This window comes from Triturus cristatus, chromosome 10 (genome assembly GCF_964204655.1).
Source record: "Triturus cristatus chromosome 10, aTriCri1.1, whole genome shotgun sequence".
Taxonomy (NCBI): Eukaryota; Metazoa; Chordata; class Amphibia; order Caudata; family Salamandridae; genus Triturus; species Triturus cristatus.
This window is the reverse complement of record NC_140593.1, coordinates 338,430,566-338,452,606: the sequence shown is the minus strand read 5'-3', so window position 1 is coordinate 338,452,606 and position 22,041 is coordinate 338,430,566.

Sequence of the window (22,041 nt, the reverse complement as noted above, 5' to 3'; positions counted from 1 at the left end):
CCAATTCTAGTTTAACACCCAAATACAGAAAAAAGCATCCAATAGTGGCCAGTCAACCTATTCATAAGACCTTCCATTGTGCATCGACACGCCACTGCTTTTTCAGTATCATTTGATCCATTTGAGCTGGAATGCATTTTTCTATTAAAATGTGCAATATGTTGCATATGCAAATCCATAACAATGCAAAAAAGGCTGAGGTCACAGAATTACACAATTCCAGCGGCACTTCTTGTTAGTGGGGCTAGGGTCTTTTTAAAAAAATGGTCCTGCAGTCAGCAGTCCAGATCCTATGAGTTACATATCCCTGGTGTCCTGTTCTGTCTCAGAAGGAAGGTGAGCTATGGCCCAACCTCTGATGTTACTTGTGAGCCTGTCATGCAGTATTGGCTTCAGGATGAGGACTTGACAATAACATCATGTCACATAGTTACTCTAACAGTCAGTAGTCGTGCAAAGGTGCATAGCAGCCTGTCATACTTCCCCTGTGGCTACGTTTGCCTAGAGAAGGAAACGCACGCTACAGAAGGGACACACATGAGGTGCAATATTTTCTTTGCCTTTCTTGAGGACTGTCTGTTTCAAACATCTTATAGTCCACTTAACAGAAGCCCCTTTAGTGCCTGCCTCCTGCTGAGTGTAGTGAACGTACACATATTAGTCTAAAAAGGCGGATCATATTGGCACTGTGCATGGACAGAACTTGGCACTGCGCCTTCTGAAGTTTTCTGCTGCAGCAGCATGATATGTCTCAGACAGCTCAGCAATTTGTGGGGTCTACCTCTTGGCCATCTTTACCATCTCTGCAAGTGGCAGCTTGTGCTTAGGAAACCTTGAGATGAAGGAGGGAGAAAGAGACCTGAGACACGCATACATTTCAAAGGAATGCCTGAGATGCAAATTGGCTTCTCAGCCTTGCTGCTTCACCTTCTACAACTCTATGCCTATTTCAAACCAGCAAGCGTCGTCCTGTAGGTTAACACACATGCTGCTGTGGCACAGCCCAGGTAACTTGCCTTTCTTAATGTCTGCTTAAGGAGTGGATTTTAAAGTTCAAGCTTGGTGCCAGGAAACAAAACTTGAAATGTAACACATTTATTAGTTGCAGTTTGCTATTCTGCCCAAACTTGCTTTTTTCTTCCCATGCGCTACAGTTTATTTTGACTACTATAAAATCATCTATAGGACGTCACCTAATCCTTAGCAATGTTCATCCTACCCTCTATCCTTCCCTCTATCCCTGTAGTCAGTCTCCTCTCTCCCCATGCCTCTCTCTTCTCCTGCTGCATCATCCTCCCTTTTCATGTTTCCTCCATCTGCCACTTCCCACTCCTAACCTATCACTTTTGTCTTTTATGTTTGTTTACTGTTCTCTCCATCCCACTGCCTCTACTTCCCCGCTCTTTCTAAATCTCCTCACTGCACTGTAGGCCAAAAAGAATATCAAATGGACCTAAACGCAATGACTGTCAAGACAGCATTCACAACAACGCCTGGATGTTGAGGAAGGCGGAGAAGGAAGAGATTGTGCAGTACAGAGTGGTATAGAGGACGAGGTAAATATAGACGAGAGGTTCAACTGCAATGCAAACCGTCACATGTCTAGCGTGTGCTGCACAACATACCAATGGAAGGGTTGTGACTGCCTGGGTTTGAGAAGCACATTTTAGTGCCTGTTTTATTAAGGAGAGGAACCTGACACTAAAGTTGATTACAATTTCAAGATAGGGATACACATCTAGTAGACATGAATGATTTCCTGCACTGATTAAATTAATTTCCGCACATCCGGAAAGCATGAGACTCTGTAATAAACAGGTCCCATTTTCTTGTAGAGCTGAGCTGGACCACAGATAACAGCTGAGGCCCTGCCTATATAGTGCTGAACCCCTGTCCAGATAGAGCACAGTCCAGGCACAGATGGAGCAGTGGTCATATGTTCATATTGTTGAGCTTATTTACAGACAGCTGATTTTTTGCATTGAACTAGAGCTGATTCCCTGGTATACACAGAGAGCCAGTTCACCAGCCGAGTTGGAACTGTGATAGGAAGTGAGGAGGAGGTGAAAAGGAGGATAAGAGTGAGAAAGAAGGCGTTGATGGAAGAAATTATGGAATCAGATAGAAGAGATAGAGAATAGTGAAAAAAAGGAAAGTAAAAGATTGCGAGAATATGGAGGGAAAAGAGAAGAACGAAATGAGAGAAGGTGACTGAGACATCAAAGAAAAGAGGAGTGTGAAATGGAAGATGGTAGAGCGAGTGACGTGTGAACAAGCAGCACCACAATGAAGCTAAGACAAATTATACAGCAGATTTAATCAATTTGTTTTGCTCCTTTTTTCACTAGAAGTCTGGCTATCACCTTGTCAGTGGGTGATGCCAGTGCTAGCAGAGCAGGTCGCAGGAACCAGTCTCCAACATAATATTTTGAACACCAGCACCTTGACACCTATGGCTCTGGGTTTGAATCCAGATTGGTACTTGACTGAAAATGGTGCCGTTCTGGGCAAATTACTTAATCTCACTGTGCTTAAACTTTACATTTCTGAGATGTTAGTGCAAATGTGTGTAATTCAAAGATATAAGCCCCCATTTGAGATTACTTCTCATAAGGTAGAGTGCTCCGGTGCTAACCAGCAAGGTCCATGCAATATAAGTATCAACAAATACTTGTTTTTACATTTGGCAACAGTTTTTACGCTTATTTCGCTTTGTGAACGTCTCTACCGTTTGTGCTCTTGGTGACCATTCCTCATTTTGTGTAAGCCATATATAACCCCCCACCCCAACAAGTTTATTAATCCCAGGACATGCTCCACATCATTAATGGGATTCATACAAGTCTACATCTCTGTGGAAGCCCATTCATGTGCCCATAGGGAGATCTTCCCACAAACATCTTGTTCCTTGGAGGCATTTGTTTATTATGTGGCACGCGTTGCTTTTAGTTAGAAAAGACTCCTTTCCAAAACAGCTTCAGTGTTCTCATTGCTGTGTGTCATGCATGAAGACCAGACACAGGACTCTCTTGGTACCATCTTGCAGACATCTGAAGCTTGCAGGCCAGGTGGGCACACTTGAAGCTCCAGCGCTGCTAGATGTCTTTGGGAAAAGCACAGGCAAAGCCAATGGATGTGGGTTTAAAGAAAAAACAGGCATGCATAAATGCTGTTTGCATGCGTTCGTGCATTAGAGGCAAACCTGTAGGCTTTGCTAAAGTGTGTTTGGATGCCCCCACCCCAATTGCATGAAGTGGTAGCCCCACCACAGTGCCTTGAACTACTACTCCCTCCCGCCCACCCCCAAGTTCAAGTCTAGTTGCTCACCCTAGATTGACGTCCTCTTCTTTGAACATCGCAGTGGCACCACATTGCTCCATGATTCCAATCAGGACTGCAACAACAGAGGGGCTAGGAGTAGGATGCCAGAAGTTCATTGAAATAAAAAGCAAAAGCAAACCATTGCACCTTCCCCTCGTGCATTGCAGAGACGTTTTAAGGCATGGGCAAAGTGGGCCCTGGCCCAGGGCCCAAAGCTTGTAGGGGGTCCCATGATAGAGCCAGCTTGGTTCTGCAGAGTCTTACCCTGAAGACCTTTAAATAATTCTTAGATTTAAATACCGTTTTTTATTAAATGTATTTCTTAATATGGGAGAAATCTGTTTGTTTCATGCAACATCCATAGAACAAGTTTCTTTGAGATCAAAACAGGACCTCACATATGAGAAATAGGAGGACGTTGCAGATTTTATTTCACAGAAATTATTTGCAGTAACATTATTGAGCTGCTGCTGTGTTACAATATTGAAAACACACCACTATCCCTGAATATTAGATGAAAAAACATTAAAAATGTGGACAAATGCAACTGTGCACTGTCTGTGACCTGGCCAGAGAGGGCACGAAAGAGCTGAAATTGGTTCATAAATTCAAAAATGATCCAAACAGGTGCAATCAAAAGACATTTGGCCCAGGGCCCCCAAAATCCTCAAGATGTCCCTACATGCATGATGTACAGAGATCTTGCGCCATATCAGAAAACTGTTTATTGGGAGCACTATTGCCTGCTTTGGGCGGCAGATGCTGCGGTGTTGGTTGTACACACCGTACATCTCCTTGTGTCTGCTTTGTTCGCCCTAAGTTGGCAGGGTATGCCCAGACGTGGGTCCCTTGCTCACTTTGCCACTGGATTCAAGTTAGCCTGGCTGATGAGGGCTGTTCGCCCGAAACCGGTCCGAGGATGCTTGTTTCCGGACCAGGGAAGACATGGCTTGGCAGTTCGGGCTGGACTGTTCCCATGAGGCACAGGGTCAGACTGATTTGCACATAGCTGTGTCTGAACTGGGGTGGTGAAGTGAGCTAAAGAACGATGATGGATTCAACCCAGATCTGTGACTGGGGTGAGTGTCTGAAAAGTTTCTGTGTGTTTGCTTTGTACATACTGTACACCTCCCTATAAAGATGCGTGAGTTTCTGAGCCATTATTGTGTTGCTGGAATCTTTTTGTGTTGCAGAGATACAAAGGAGTCTTGCTGGTTCATGCTGCAGGAGCTTCTTTTCAAATGTAAATAAGTCGCATTTCCTGCCAGCAAGATATAAAGATGTGGAGGGGTGACTCCAACGTTATTAAAAATGAATGATGGAATGTGCATAATACGGCAAAGTATGTCATTTGTGTGGTATTTCTTGTGAAAAAATGTTACTGGTTTTCACTTCATTCCTATGTCACTTTGTTGCAGTGGTGCAAGAAGTCTGTGCACTGCGCTTGAAATACTTAGAGTGACTCTAATCAGGCTCATTGATTAGCAGCTTCTAGAAATTGAAGCATTCTTTCATTTTTTTTTTTAAAAAGAGCAAGATGCAAGGTGGAAAGCAGTCCCTTCTTAACTTGCACAGCATAACGTGAGGAATTGTAGTCGGAACTATTTTGAAAAGGAAGGGATGTTAATTGGAACTGGACAAAAGTACAAAAAAATATTTACCACCGCTAAAGGAGACGGTAAAATAATGAAGTACAGCTTTACATCCTTACACGGCACCAATCAGCCTAAAACAATAGTAAAGAACACGCCTTAAAGGCAGTGCTAAATTTGAGCCGGTGTTTGCAGTTGGCGTCCAACGCATTCATTTTTGGGGGCTGGCACTTCTTTTTCCCTCGTCTGACTATGGGAATGGGGGCGAAATAAGGTCAGGAATTTATGGAGGGGTGACATATTGTCACAAATGTATACAAGGCTATCGGAGTGAGGCAACAAATTATCTTTTACATCTCAAAGCCAGCTGGGAGGAAGATCTAACGACCGAGCTCACGGAAGGGGACGAGGTTACCCTTTTATGCATATCCGAAAGAGCTCCAGAAATGCTAGTCAAAAGCTTCTTCAATTGAATTCCATTCACTGAACTTATCTGACACCGGTCAGATTGTATTCATGTTCTCGGCGGTGGAGGTTAAATGTCCTAGAAACGCTAGGGAGGATGCAACGTTCCATCATATCACATGGCCTGTCTGTGTTGCACACTTTCTGCTGGAAAGTAATGGAATTGCGGATGGAATTGACAAAAGGCAGATTGCACACACACACACACACCAAGAACATGCCTATTAGGCCTTATGGCCAGGCCTAACACAGATAGGGATACCTGTCAGTTTATTGATTTAGCATTAGCAATAACCAAGAGAGCTATTGCGACCCATGGGAAATCGAGCTGTGCCCCAGTTGTCAAGTGGCGCCGCAAATTGCGGTTCTGGGCTGAGACGGAGCGCCAGGTGAGTCGCCATCTGAATTACAAGCAGGGGCGAGCCACAGGAGTGTCGGGGTGGGATGCCATGCTGCTAAACGTAACCTTGAAGTCTGACAACAAACCAACGGGAATGTTTTATAATAATGCGAATGAGATGCCATATTCTTTTTGTTATTTGATAGCTTCGTTCGGCCTAACATCTTTGGCACCCTAGCTTATGACTTAAGTCCATACCGGCCAATTGGCCCGTAGTGCCCATCAAATATTCTTGATGCAATTTGCTTTTTTCCAGTTAAAGGTCTGAGATTGTTTTCTTGTTTTCTCTTTTCGTTTATTGAAGAAAACAATAAAAAGATATTTAAACAAAAAAGAGAGTGAAAAATAAAAATCTATAACTAAGGAGGAAAAAAAGAGAGAAAAGAGTGACAACGAAAGGAGGGATGAAAAACAACCCGAAACAATGAGATAAAGGGACAGTGAGTGCTTGGTGGTGGACGAAAGAGACATAAGATGGAATCAAGACAGCACACTCTTGGTATTTGTCATCTCTGGCAGACAATAGTTCAGGCTTCTGAGCTAATCTTTAGGCCCCGGCTGGCACTTATTCTTTTACAAACAAAGCACTTCTTAAATCTTTTTAAATTTACACTTCCCATGCTCACTTAATGTGATATGACCCAAAATATTTAATTGGCTGCAAAGACTGCATGCTCAGAGTCCCTCACCAGAAAGAAGGCACTGGAGTTTGGGCTGAAACTCCAGAACACACACACACACACCCACGCAGGCACACACACACACACATACACATACGTACTCTCTGTCTCTCTCTCTTTCTCACTCTCCCCCCTTCCTCCCTCCCTCCCTCTCTCTATCACTCTCCCTCCCTCCACCCCCACCCCCTTTGGCACCGTCATCTGAGTTGGCTTTGTCCTGGCATTTTTTGTGCATATCCTTCAAGCGTTGGTGAAGGGGCAGGAAAAAGCAGGGGTCAAAAAGTGGAATTTCCCATTTTTACGCCTAATGGAAACTTTGTCTCTGCTACAGGAAGACAGATAATGGCAATTACGCCAGAGTGGTCATGTCACAGATCTTTACTCTGGAAAGTGGCTTTGGTTTGGTTTCAATCAGTACAGTTTCTAGAAATTAGCTTTACTAAAATTATTTTAATAGGCCTCAATCTATGCCAATGTGTCAATGATGTCAGATATATCTGGACTTTTAATCCACAAATAGACCATATTCGTGGACCCTTCACAAATAAAAATACTCAAATCTGATTGGATGAGGGAGCTTTTTCTCCCATCTTTCAGTTCAGATCCACGGGCTCAAAACCAGATTTGCAGACCCAGTTTGTTGATTGACTGGCTGGAACTGTTGCAGCTCAGCGACCTGAGTAATAAAAACACTGGCAAATGCATAAGGTGTCGCCTACGTGATTAATAATAAGCTGTTTTTCGTTCTAAAATTGTAGCTTGCGGAGTAGTTGTACAATATAAGTTACAGAAAGTCTATTGAAGTGTTATGACTTGTTTATGTACAAAAAGGCAATATATTGTGATGTTACTAGTGGTATAGTGCAGGTAACTAATATCAACATTTTGAAAAATGAAATGACTGACGGAATTAATATAATTAATTGATATAATAGCAATATTATGTGTTTAAAGGAGTTCCGACAACTGTTGGACCCTGCACTACTGCACCTGCTGCACCATTCATACACTGCATTTGTGACTGCCCGTTTAGAAGTAAAATATTGCAATATTTGGCGTTTACAGAGGCTCCTAGAGCTTTGGGCCCTGGTGTCACTGTACCATTGAAATCATGCCCTTGGTGCCTGCAAGGTAACTAGACTTGTGACTGCTTATTTAATAGTTAAAAATAGCAATATTTGGAGTTTAGTGGGGCCCCAAGAGCTTACGGCCCGGTGCCACTGCACCTGCTGCACCATACAATTCAAAACCCTTTTACCTGCAAGATAACTGCAATTGTGTCTGCCTGTATAGTAGTAAAATATAGCACTATTAGGTGTTTAATGGAGCTATGACAAGTTTTGGGCCCCAGTGCAACTGCACCTGCTGCACCATTTAAATCAAGTCCCTTTTAACTGCAAGGTAACTGCAATTGTGACTGCCTGTATAGTAGTAAAATATAGCAATAGTACTTGTTCAGAGGAGTTCTGACAACTTGTGGGCCTGGTGCCACTGCACCTGCTGCACCATTCAATTCATGGCCCTGTTGTCTGCAAGGTAACTGCACTTGTGACTGCCTGCTTAGTAGTCAAATATAGCAATTTCAGGTGTTTAGTTGGGTCCCTAGAGCTTTTGGCCCCCGTGCCACTGCACCTGCTGCACCATTCAAATCAAGTCCATTTCAACTGCAAGGTAACTGCAATTGTGATTGCCTGTTTAGTAGTCAAATACAGCAATATTGTGTGTTTAGAGGTGTTCTGACAACTTTTTGGTCCGGTGTTACTGCACCTGCTGCACCATTCAAATCATGACCCTGTTGTTTGCCAGGCAACTGCACTTGTGGCTGCCTGTTTTGTAGAAAAATATAGCACAGCTCTTGTATATTAACTGTATTTAAACATGCAATGTTTATTATAGCCTTTAGAATTTGATCATAATGACCAAATAGATTAATTTGAAAAAAACAATCTGAGAATGCTTTTAAAATGCAAAGAAAGGTACTGAGGCATGAATAGGAAAGGCCACACATGTTCCAAGGCTAAAGCATCTGCTTTACACAACCAAGTAATAAAAAGCAAGCATTCAAGCATACTGTTATATGCTGTTTGCCTTTTCAGTGTGAAGAGATCTTATCTTGACAGTGAATGGGGGTTAAACAGTTTAAACAGCTTTATTAAAATTTCGTAAATGCGTGCAGCCGGGGGAAGTTAACAAAACAAAAGTTCATCCAAAAAGTGAATGAACACAGTAGTAAAGCTATGAAAACCCCTTTTAAGATATATGAAATACAAGAGTTCTCAGAAGCACAGCGTCATTGCTGTGCAGAGAAAACCTAAAAATGACAGAGCCGTAAGAGGACAGAGGAGTAACCTTTGGTTTGCTGGTTCAGGTACGTGGCCCAAAGGCACAACCCTTGGTGTAAAGTTAAAAAAGCAGATCCCTGAGAAATTCTTGCTGCTCAAAGTGTGACTATCGAGGTCTTCAAACCCAGGTCAATGATCCGCAAACCCAGAACAAGGGGTCTCAGAACATTTTTAGACCTCCTCGTGGTTCACTGATTTGGTATCATGTGTGCAAACTGCACTGAAGGGCCAAAAGGGTGCACAAGGCTGGCAGAGCCAGTGAACCTAAATGCTGGGTCTATGAACCCTTAGCTTTTAAAAAAGATCACCATTGAATTTGCTGTTGGAAATCAACTATTGCTCAGCATGACCTTTCTCCATGCCCTGTATGACTTGGCTGCAGGCCCTGCTTCCAACAGCTACTGGTGGCCAACTCTGCTATGGTGTTTGACCGGCCCTGCACCCAACCCACCGCAGGTGGCCTTCCAGGTTAGCAGAGACAGTCTCTGTCATTGAATTTTGTGGGTGGTTCTAAAAAAAAACTTGTATTTTACTTTTGGGTTTTTGACTTTTTAAGGGGTTTTACGTTTTTTTTATTTGTGTAGTAATGTAATTTTGCTGCGACTGTTGGTGCATATGGCCACTTATAAATATGAAACTCTTTCTTGGTGGAAACAGCTGAAGTGCTGTCTGTGCCAAACATTTGTTTTGTACTCCATGCAAAAAAGTGTAGGAATTTGTGTACTGTTCTGCTTTTCTCAGAACCTCTGTAGGAAAGGCTTTTCGTGGTGGAACATCCTGCACAGATTATGCTTGGGATTTCTTCTTCTGTTGTTCTTGTTGAAACTTCAGAAACTCCTTTTCGTGTTTCAACTTGAAATATCTGGTCATTATCGAAGTTCAAAAGGCGTACATATCTCTGTTCCTGGTTTGGTTTTTGTTCGCAAAGCTTGCCGGTTAAAATCCAGGCATTAGGTTTTTTTCTCTCCAGCAGGATGTGAGCAAAGCACCCACAGAATTGAGTCTTTTGATGTTTTGTAAGCCTCATTTGCCTTTCAAGTGCACATTACTTTCAGATGATGGTCCAAGGAGATCCTTGTAAGTTGCTCCAGTGTAAAAGGGCAAATTTACATATCCTCCCTATGTCACAGACTCGTCACCACACTTACTCACTCATACATACATTCATTGGTGGGGCCCATAACACCAACACTCATAAGTCTCACTTCTCGAGTCTGCACACAGGAGGAAAAGAAGCGCTGGACATGTGAGGGGGTACCTTGTTACCTATCAGGAGTAATTTCTTTACATTTTATACATTATATACATCTGTACCTATAGAATCCTAACTTCAGCATCAAGGCACTCTACCACTTGGTCGATGGACCAATTAGTTGGACTGGCTGATGGTGATTTTAGAACCAGCTAAAACACATTTAAAGCTTTGGAACCTTTCAATTAACTTTCAATACCTTATTAAAGATTCGCAAACTCGTTTCTTGTTAATCAAAGTTTAGTTTATCTAATTAGATCACTCTGTGTTGGCATATTCAGGATTACAGTTCAAACCATTTCTCTATTGAGTGATTTCCAATCATTGATCTTTGACATAAATTGACATAACATTTATATTTACCTAAATTTGGACATTGGCGACCACCTTCAGAAGAACCTATCAACCCACAGCAATAATCAAAATCCCTTCAGATGGAATCGTCCTTTTATAATCGAAGAAACCCAGGAAAATCCAGAAAATCTCCTTCAGCACGACGCAGTCCCCACGATTCAGCCAAAGAACCGGGCAATCGTACCAACGAACCAACAATCCAGCAAATCGACCCTCCACACCAACAGCCTACCCCCTCTTCCCAATCCCATTCTTTTATACCCTTTTTCTCCTTACTTTAGGACAATGCGCAACAATTTAGGGGTGGAAATTGTTCTGATTGGCTAAACCCTCTGAAAATTGCAAGTCTCTTGAAGGTTCCTAGGTTTGCCTGTTTCCCATGAGACCGGGCATGACATTTCTCAATTGTGTTCTTTTTGGTAGTTTCACAGGCAAAAGTTCCGAAGTAACAACATGTAAGCCCTTGTACAGGTCGTTCATTGTCCCCTCAGTCATTCACACTAGTATTCATCTTGGCAGTCCTCCATGTTCCTATCCTTGACAAGGAACATTTCGGTTCTCGTCGGTGGTCGCTTGGAGATCTTCAGAGCCATCCGAGTCTGCGCAGTAGACATCGCGCTCACATGACGGTGGCCACTTCCGAACTCCATTTTAAGTAGTGCGGCCTAGTAGGCCCGAATGCCAACTTAAGCAGAACAAACATAACAGTAATTAATATATAGAAATGAAGATTCTAATGTTTAAACCCGCACTAATCCCAATATATATTAGTATTTTCCTAGCTTGTAGCAACATTTAAGGCAATAATACTCACCATTCTGCAGTACTGGAAGCTTAAACCATCACAAAAGCAACATAAATCATGCAATTCTCTATTTTAACACATCCTGAAGTTAGTTTGCGTACCACAGTTAATCATTTGATTATTAGCCATGCAATTAGCATTTTAGTCCCACGTGTATCTCATGTTTAATAAGGTAGAATTGTTGGTTAGTCATACCACTTTACACAAATTAGTATAAGTTAATATTTAGAATGATTACGTAATTAAATTTCATGCAAAATAGAGGAGGTATACACATTTTGCTTTACCTGCTCCATCAAAGTCATTGAACGGAGCACTGTATTTGTAAACTGCACAGTTGCCCTGTGCTTCACAAAATGATGCATGTGGCCCCTGGTGCTAGGAAGCAGAAACTTTTTAATATGTAAACACCAGAATGTTCTTAAACTGTTAAAACATATGTGGAATCTGCTTCAAGCCCAAGGACTTTAGAGTAAGTTCAGGTGTCATTTCCCTGCTACAAATCTGTACACTTAAGAGGAAGTCCTCACAGTAATTAAACAAACAAGAAATTCAGTCACAGCAATTCAAAAGACCAGTAGTTATATCTGGTACTCAAAGAAAGGCTTCTGGTCTTCTCTTCTATACACAAGTAAAGTCTAAAATCATCTAAGTTAAAGTACCAGTTAGAAGGATGGTTGTTGAACCTAAAGAATCTAAAAAATCAGTGAACTGCATAAAAGTTAGAGAAATGTGGGTTCCATTGTCCTTCTTCATTTTCCCGTAGACTGATACATCTGCAAAATATCCCACGCTGAACATGGGAACGACATTTCATTGCTCACTTCAGTCATCTTACAAAAATGCTGAATATGCCTTTCAGTTAATGCTCTGACTCCCCATGTTCTTCCATAAAGTTCTTCTTCTCAGGCTCTCTCTCATCACTAATACAGTGTTGAATCTATTCTCAAACTAACAATTGCTGTGAATAGTTAAAAAAAAAAAAGAATGGAAAACAGCATTTTATGCAACATGGAATACAAGCCTAGTAACTTCAATTTGCACATTTAATAGATGTGTGGACATTCAAACACAAATGAATGTAAATTATCAGTATATTAGATTCATTTTTCATTTGGCTTACAGAATTGTATTTTAATGTATACGTGTGTGTGTATAGGAACTACATTTTAATTAGGGGTGGATGAAAAACTCTGCTCTGCTGATCCAGTTTGAGGGGTTTTGCCACTCCGTGCTCCACTTGGAAACTACGCCAACCTCCGTGTGGTGTTTACTGGTGCCCAATCCTAGTTCTCACCTTTTCCCAGCTTGCTTCCACACATGCTGCTCCACTGCACAAGCTGATGCCACAGAAGTTCTTCTGTAGCGCAGATCACAAGTAGTACTTCCTGCATGAACAACGCCTAGCTCGATGCTGCCATCTTCAGTCAGAACAATCCTGCAGTCGCTGAGACAGTCAGTTAGTGTAGGGGGCATCAACTACAGTGCGGACCCGAAGGAAGCAATGCATGCTAGAGTGGGGAGAGGTCGCGAAGATGTATTCTCTGTGCAGAGCAATAATAAAAACAAGCTTCAAGTTCTTATACATCATGGCGGCCAGGCCCTCTCTCATCGCAGGCAGCTCTTTCCGACTCAGCATGGTGCCCAGCTCCAGCCACTGTATAGGAATCAGCAAACGTGCTACAGCCACCTCCTTACGTAACATGGCGGCCCGTCCCATACTTAAAGAATAGCCGTTAACATTGTGGCCTCATGCAATAGCCAGAGACACTTTGGGTAACGGTTTTTGGTTTCTAGAAGATCTAGGTTGGACCTGATCAGAAGTCGTCAGAGAGTATTAGTCTAGTCAAATTAGTTCAAAAAATGGGCTAACCTAGAACTAATTACAATACAATTTCTGTGAGTGGATTGTTATTGAAATTTTTCCGTAGAAAACGATGGTGAAAAGTCTACCACTCTATCATGACGCGTTAATCCAATATGGTGGATTTTTCAAAATGGCTGCTCATTATTTGAGATATAGGGTATAACTGTTTATATGCCCATGTGTGGTATCATTTTATATGTTTTTAGGGACGGGAAAGTCAAAAATAACGTCAACAATTGTTTCTGATGATCATAATATCAAATTGGGATTAATACAATAAACAACGATAATTATATGTTAATATGACAAAAATAGTTTTGACATTATTTTTTATTTACATTTTTTTAACATCATTTGAAAAGGATAAACAAATTTCAACTAGATAATATAGCACTTCTCAATATGACACTGACAAATGAAAATTGTTAAAGAGATATATTCAAACAGCACTCCTCAGTATAAGAATAGTATGATTTCAATCATCGTCCATGTCCACTTCCATGGAATTGCAACTGCTTATTCCTCGACAATCCGTGCACGCATCTGTGCACACTATTCCCTGTCTTTTGCATATACATTGCAGAGTCGCACATTGACTCTTGCTACAGCCACATTCCACAAATTTTAATAAATGGTCTGGTGCTGGTGCTTGACTCATTCTAATAGGAGCCAATCTTCCATCTTTCACTTCAAATCCCCACTGTAATGGATCCATGTGAATACGCATCCACTGCTGCACCTGATGATATCCTCTGAGTGAATGAAATTTGCAGGCATCCTCTGTAGGAGGCAAGACTTCCGGTTTCACATGTATTGTTGATTTTGTTGCCTTTGAAGTGAAAGTTCGAAGTCTCATCTCATGTAGTGTGCTGTCTCCTGTTATTCCTCCATACAACTCTATAATAACATTAAGACCAGCATTTTCAATTTCTTCTGTTGATTTTTGTGAAGTTTGGAATACGGCAGCACTTTCTTTGAAGCTGCCTGATTTTCTTAGCAACTTTATGGAGTCACGTTTTCCTAATCCAAATGGTTTGGAGGTGGTATCACGTCCTAATACGGCGAGCAAATAAGATGTGATAGCAGACGTCATTACCTAAAGCTTTTGCTAATTTCCTAATATCATACACAGTTATGTTTTCGGAAGATTTATTAGGTTTTGGGGAAAGGAAAATATCAAATTGGTTTTCTTGAAAATGATGAAGGAGTAGTATGAGAAGATCGGTGTCCTCGCCAGCAATGGCTGTAGGATGAGTTTTGGCCTACTCAATAGCCTCCGAAACGACCATGAAGTCTGCATCACTATGAGCTTGCTTTGTTTTACACCCAGATTCTTGTAACTATTGCAATAATTGATCAATGAAGGCTTGTTTATTTTCATTATTACTCAGAAATAATTGTTTCTGGATGGTGATGGAGGTAGAAGTTATGAAATTTACTTTAGGTCCTACAATACCTCTGCTTCTTTTTAGATGGGCTTCTGATTTTGTAGAAAACGTATCTCCATATCCGTCGAATGCTATTATTGCCTGGCCATACTTTGTTAGCACAAATCTCTCATAGGCACAAAGCAGCTCATGGAATGTCTGATTCAGATTCCAAGGAAGGCGATGTAGTAACCACCCACCATCAATGGCGAACTGCATATTTTCGGGCATGTTTGCAATGGTTGGTACTTGCTCTTTAATATAATTGGCAAGCTGCAACTTCCCAGATTCCCTCATAAGTCCATGCTTATTGAATAAACTAGCTGGGTATGAGCAAAGCTCATAACGAAACACCTCCTGCAAATCCACGCCACTAGTCTGAGCACAAAGCAACAAGCGCTGAAACAATAGTTCAGGATCCATAACAAAGGTTTCTTCTTTCAATTTAACAGATTGAATTGATTTCATTACCTTCACCTGGTTGCTTTTTCTGAAAGAGAACTCAGAGACTCTTTTGTCCGTCATCTCATCAAGAATTCTATTTCCAATTTCTTCTGCAAGTTCAGGATTAACATCACTGCCATAAGTAACACCTGTGACAATGTTACGCAGGTTGCTGTCTCGCTCAAAAACATTGAGTTGTTCTACATATACCAGTACTTTCTGTGTATCTCCTTTATCGCGTTCAATTCTTGAACTGGTCATAGTAACATGTTCCTCACTTGCTGCATGCTTCACTGAAGCAAAGTCCTGCATGCATTCATTCAAATGTGCGCAAATCGGGCGTGACATAACCCAGACAAGCTGCTGCTGTTCTGTCATACCTTTTCCATGGGTCATTACGCCGAATCCTTTTATATTCTTTATTAGAACTTGTTCAATTACCAAATCAGTGGAAAGCCCACTCCAAAACCTATCACTTCTTCGGACAACATGGATACCATTTGTAAATGCCGTGTATACATCAGAAGCTTCAAATTCAAGCTAACCCATTCTCTCATAATACAGTCGTGCAGAACTGGCATATAAATTATGGACACATGCTGCAAAAAAAGGTAGCATCTCCTTTAACATTGCAAGATGTAGATGCCAATTTCCTGTTCTTTCAGCTTTTAACAATTGTTTCAGGATGTTGACCATTTCCAAATATTGCAACCAAAGTCGAGGAGACCTGTAAAATTTCAGTTCATCATTGGCCTTCAGCAGTTTGGTTGCAATTTCGACAACAGCATTATGTGTAACATCCTCAACAGAACGCTCCCCATTAAGAAGATTATTAAACAATGATCTAGCTGCCTGTAAATCGTCATTATCATCTGGGGCTTGCGTTGCTAAAATCAAAACAAAGTTACAAAACAAAACACAAACAATAGCAAACTTTTTATTTCAAAAGTTAATTGTAATATTTACGTTCCTTCAAACTTTGTCAACGAAACATTTATACAAACTTTGTCTATCTGACAAATTCCGCGATTATTTGATATTATGGTCATCAGAAACAATTGTTGATGTTATTTTTGACTTTCCTGTCCCTAAAAACATATAAAATGATACCACACATGGGCATATAAACAGTTACACCCTATATCTCAAATAATGGGCAGCCATTTTGAAAAATCCGCCATATTGGATTAACGCGTCATGATAGAGTGGTAGACTTTTCACCATTGTTTTCTATGGAAAAATTTCAATAACAATCCACTCACAGAAATTGTATTGCAATTAGTTCTAGGTTCCGCAATAAATTGACTAGTCTATATGCGCTGGTAGGGAGTGGTTCGTTATCTCTAAATGCAGATAATTTACCCAGGTCCTCGACTACTGCTGAAGTGACAGTAAGAGAGTGGTGCTCAGAAGAGGTGGTTGGTCAAAGCAGTGTCTAGCAGGCCCAGTGTCACGTACGAAGCTAGACTTCATTAGATTTGGCTCTATGATGTGGTTGAAGAGTGTCCGGGTCATTTCAAAGCTGTTGTGCAGTTTTGTACTTGTGAACTCAGGTATCACCCTGAGCTCTTCAAGTAAACAACATACTTTTACTCTTCCTCCTGATGATGACATGTATATTTTAGCAACAGGTCTTGCAGACTGCTGTGGGGGGGGGGGGGTTTGGAGACTGTTGGGGAAGAGTACCAATATCTCAGTCTCAGTGTGAAAGTATTACATTACTACTAGGCTGATGTAGTTAATTCCAACAGAAGTCAATGAATGCTGCCAAATCTGGTCATTCACCCTCATGACGGCAAGAAGATGGTTTGTTAAACACAGCTAAGGTCAGGTGGTCCCAAATTGACACCCATGATCCCCCCTGACCATCCAGACTGTAGCCTGGCTCCTCAGCATGTCAGATAAACTAGCTTTATTCCGGCCATGGCAGCCCAGAGGGACACAAGCAACACTGCAATTAAAAATAAACGTGACCTTACTCCACTCCGGCCAGAGTGACGGCCTTGAGCAAATAGAATGTGACGGGGCCACGCTTGCCTAGAGAGCTTTGGTGTGACATTTCCATGTTTCATGATCTACTCTATTTTTTCAGCACTAGAATTAACGAGTGCACAATTAGCTAACACGTGTTCACTGCTCGAGAATGCGCATGACCACAAACACATGTACTGACAGCAAAGCACATTTTTCCAGATTTCTTACCAGGCCAGCGATTGGGATGGAAGGAATGTTGGTCATAGTTTCAAAAATGCTGGATGTCCCTTTTGTGTTATCGTCATTAGTGTGCTTTACACTGCTGTAATAGAGCAAGATATGCTTACAGGCCAGGGACACAGCGCCTGCAGAAGCAACTGGGTACTGGCAAAAAAGGGGTGGGCTGAACTCTGGGGAATTTCACAGAGTGTTTATGTAACTCCACAGAATTCCATAAAATAAAACTCTGTGAGTTCCTCCCACCACGACATATGAATCATTGGTGCACACATTACATAATTTGTTACTGTTCCTATGGAAAATGTATGTTTAACAGGTAAGGATGGTTTACTCATCAAGGGGCATATTATCAAGCCAGGCGATAAGATTATCGCCGCTTTAGCGGCAGAAAACTGCCGCTAAAACGGCGATAATGGGCTTGATAATATGCTCTATGGAATTCCATTTGAAACCCATGTTAGATGTCCTTCACATCTAACATGGGCTTCTATTGGAATTCCATAGAGCATATTATCAAGCCCATTAGCGCTGTTTTAGCGGCAGTTTTCTGCCGCCAAAGCGGCGATAATTTTATCGCCTGGCTGGATAATATGCCCCCATGTCTCTAAAGAATATATCCTTTAATATGGTTAAGGCACACACTATGGGCAGATTCTCTAGCCCTACAGTGAATGCACTTTAGCAATGATGTCAAGTGCAAATCATATTATCAATGTAGTTAGACCATACTAGAAGCACGTGCTAAGTGCATGTTCATTGTAATGTAATTGTGATGTGTAAAGGTGTAGATACATTTACGCTGCAAATCAAAAAAATATCATTTTGTGTCCCCTGCCATAAATCACATATTCTGTGCAGAGTTTTCAAACAATGAAACTCCTGGACCCATGTTAGGCTCATTGCCATAACTTGTTGACTCAGTATGGAGTTTGTGAATTATACAATGCATTGACCCATGTTGGTAATCCGGTCATAGTTCCCAGACTGCAAATAGTTTGAGAACTACAATTGTCATTTGGGTGTGCTCTGAGTCTACTGCTTTAGGAGGCTGGGTTTCCCAGTTGTTATTCTGTATCTTTATAGTATGGGGTTGATATTTGTGTACCTTAACTTGATTGCTAGCATATAATAAACCTTCTTAACTATACTTATTGATTCCTGGTACTTATTACATAGCCAAATGGGTTACACTGAAAAATGAAATTGATTGATGTAATGTTAATTCTCCTGACCTCTCATTTGGATGAAAAAGTACACCGGAGGACAAATGGTAAGAGGGTAGGCTGAAAAAGCTGCATCAGTTGTATTGCCTATTTGCCTCGTGTGCGGGCAACTTTGGAAAAATATGTTTACTTTGCACTGGTTTCCTGCACTGCACTGGTTTCCTGGGGCCTTTACTATGCACCAGAGCTAAAATTACTCCTTGACGGAGTATGCTGTCACTTGATAGAAAGGAGATGCTGAGCTTTCATTGATGTTCTGCAGACAAAGCGGACACTGCACTCATACAGGGGTCCACTGATGAGATTGAGGAAAGCAAAACACGTGTCAGGTGCTAACATCTAGTTAAAATCTTGATCAGAGATTCCACTGAAAAGCCATTTTTTGTTTTGGTGATAATTTTAACATAGTAAGATGAATCTATGTGAAAATGTCTGAAGAAAATGTAATTCTGTTTGGGTTTAGTATGCCATGTTTTGCTCCGATTTGTCAAGGTGGGGTGAAAATCAAGGGCGGAGCTGTCAACAAAAGGGTGTTTTCCAACTTAACTTCTATAGACATTTTTGCTCTCCATTACATATAAAAATGCTGAAAGAAAATGCAATTAAATTGGCATTAAATTAGATCTTTAATCAAGGAAGTGCCTTTGCTTGGTTTGGTATACATATTTTCAGTAGTTTTCAAGACATTAGTGTTTCAAAAATATGCTGGGTGGGCGTGACATTGTTAAAAAGTTAGAGATATCATGACAGTTGAAAAGGTGTTTTTTCATTTGCCTATTAATTTAGTGTCATTTGATAAATGTATACAAAATTCCAAAGATCAAAAGAGGGGTCAGAAAAGTGTTCATATTCTAATATTTGTGGCATCATTTGGTGAAGCTACATGAAATATGGCAGACATTTAGGGCCTGATTTAGATTTCACTGGACTGGCTTCTCCATCACAAAGGTGATGGATATCCCTTCAGTCAATGTATACATCTCATAGGATATTATGGGATTTATATTTCGGCAGATGGGATGTCCCTCACCATTGTGAAGGAGTAACCCGTCTGCCAAAATCGAAATCAGGCCCTTTGTCTTTTGTGGGTATGTCAAGTTTCAGTCAAGGACTGAATACAGAGAAGCCCTGCCCCAAGGAAAGGTAGCCATGGTACTACCCTGCACATACCAGTACACATGAAAAATGTCAAGTGTGTCCTTAAGGGGAGCGCAAATACCGAAAATTGTAGCTACTCATTTTAGATGAAGATTGACAAAAGATTAATAGCCCCTGGCATCAGGAAAAACAAATAGCCAAACTAGAAGAATTCAAAGGCGCTGTAGCTAACTACCTAAGAGGGTGGTTGCAACTTTGCGAAGCTCTGGCTCACAGTCCTGTGATTATCGCCCATCTAACTAAAGGAGACCTCTGTAGACACTGAAATGGTGACAGAAAAGTGGAGCACACTGAAGGAGCTCTGGTAATAAGTAAACTCAGGAGCAGAGATGACTTTTGAGAGCCAGTAACCAGCACAGATTGCCAACCGGCTACGAGACAGCAGATGGGAACTTGAGCACCTGGCTCCACTTTCCTGATGGACAAGAGGTGAGTGTAGACAACCTCTCTCTTCTTCTGGAGACCAAGGATCGCGCTAGCCATTTAAGTGGGAGATGCTTGCCAGCCCATAATCTGGTGGGCTTGTGGACCTGGCCCTGCGTGGATCCTGTGGTGTGGAGCCAGAGCCTAGATAGCAACTCCTGAAAGTCACTTTCGCGTCCTCCTTCCGATGAGATGAGCCCATCATTTGTACCCCCACCCCCGAATAAACGTACCCTTCTGGATAGAAGCTGACAAATTCCCTTTACACCAAGGCTCATGGCTGTGAGATGGATTGCACCTATGTGCAGTTTCACGATGGTGATTCATGCAGGATCTATCTAAGAAGCAGCATGGACCCCACTTGAATCAACAACGAAGTACTGTTAACAAAACTGACGAGGTGTGCCCTGGAGATGCTCGTTCCATTAAAAGCTAATTCTTAAGTTTGAAGTGGCAGGAATTATACACACCGAGGGACTCTGTTAGGCCTCACTTACATTCACTGTGAGGAAATGGCTTTTTGCACGTTCACTCCCATCTTTTGTCTTTTCTGTATTGGTGTGAGGCTCTGTGATGCACTTATTCCTGCTGACCAGGCCTCAGTGAATGTGTTATGACCCTTGAAAGTGTATGCATAATTGGATTATACCCAATAGGCATAGATTAGTTTATTATAAGTCCCTAGTATATGGTAGCAAGAGTACCCAGGGCTTGGAAGGTTAAGTGTTTCTCATGGACTGCAGCACTTATTGTGCCACTACGAATGTGACAAAGCAAAGAAAGATATCCAGTCTGCCATTGCTGGCTGGCAGAGCAGTTTTTGAACTGCTAACTCAAGTCTGACATTTAAACTAATGACAAACTCCAGACCTTCCTTTTTAAAATATATCAGTCACCGATAGGGCAGGCCTCTGAAGCCTTAAGGCAGGGTGCTGTATAATAAAAAGAAAGATGACTTTTTAGATGTCCTAACCTAACAGTAAAAACACAAAATCTTCATTTTTGCTGTAAAAAAGGCTAATTGGCGAGTACAGGGTTACACACTGACAACTCAGCTGTACTAACTTCTGAAAGTGAGAACTAAAGTTGGTTCTTCAAGGTATCAAAAGATTTGTTACATTAAACCCAACTTGATTCCCAAGTTGAATTTAATGTAACTTTTAAGTAGATAGCAACTCTAGAAAGTTGCGACTCTGTTGCCCAAGTTTTCTAGTGACTGTTTACGGTTGCTGTTTACGGTTGCTGGATAGCCTTCTGCCCTCCTGGGAATATGTGAGAACGACTCCCAGGAAGGAACACAAAGGGCCTGTCATTGGAAGAGATGGCACCTCTCCCTAGCGGTAAGGTAACACAGATTGTGAACACAAAAGGCAAGCTTCAAAGGGGAAGCTGCATTTCAGGGCAATGGTGGACACCTATGAGAGGGGCTGCTTTTTTGTTCTGGCAAACAGGTTGGTGTCGGACAGAGTGGGTGAAATAGTGGAAAAACCGGTTTTCACGTGGGTGTGTAGCCCTCAGATAGCCACACTTCTAGAGTAGGCTGTCAAGCTTCATACGCTGAGAGAGGAGTTCTGCCACTTGGTAGTGGGCAGAATATTGTACTTTAGGATTGCTAATTGTTACACTTTGCAGGAAGTCGCCATCAGGTGGTAAGGACGCTTGTAGCACATTGGCTTGTAGTCACTGTATCCCAGAGGGCATGGTTTGGGCATAAAAGTGGCACCCAACCCTCAGGTCATCTCTGCACTAGTCAGAGGTCCGAAGAATGGCAACCCAGCTGTTCTCTGGGCCTTGCAAAGAGAGGCTGCACCAAAGACTGGACTGCACCTGTTGATCCTTTGTCTGGCAAATAGAGGACAGTGCCAGTGGCACCCTATTCGGGGGAAAGTCGTTCTGGAGCCTCAGACAGAAGGAGTGGCTCATGAGCCAGTTGGATGACTTCCTGTTACAGTTTTGGAGCCACAAAAGCTGAAGAAGCCTGCTTTAGTAAGTTGATAGCCGCAGTCGCTGGATCACCACTGATAGCTGAAGCATCTTGACGTCCAAAAGTTGCACCCAAGTCTACAGGACCAGG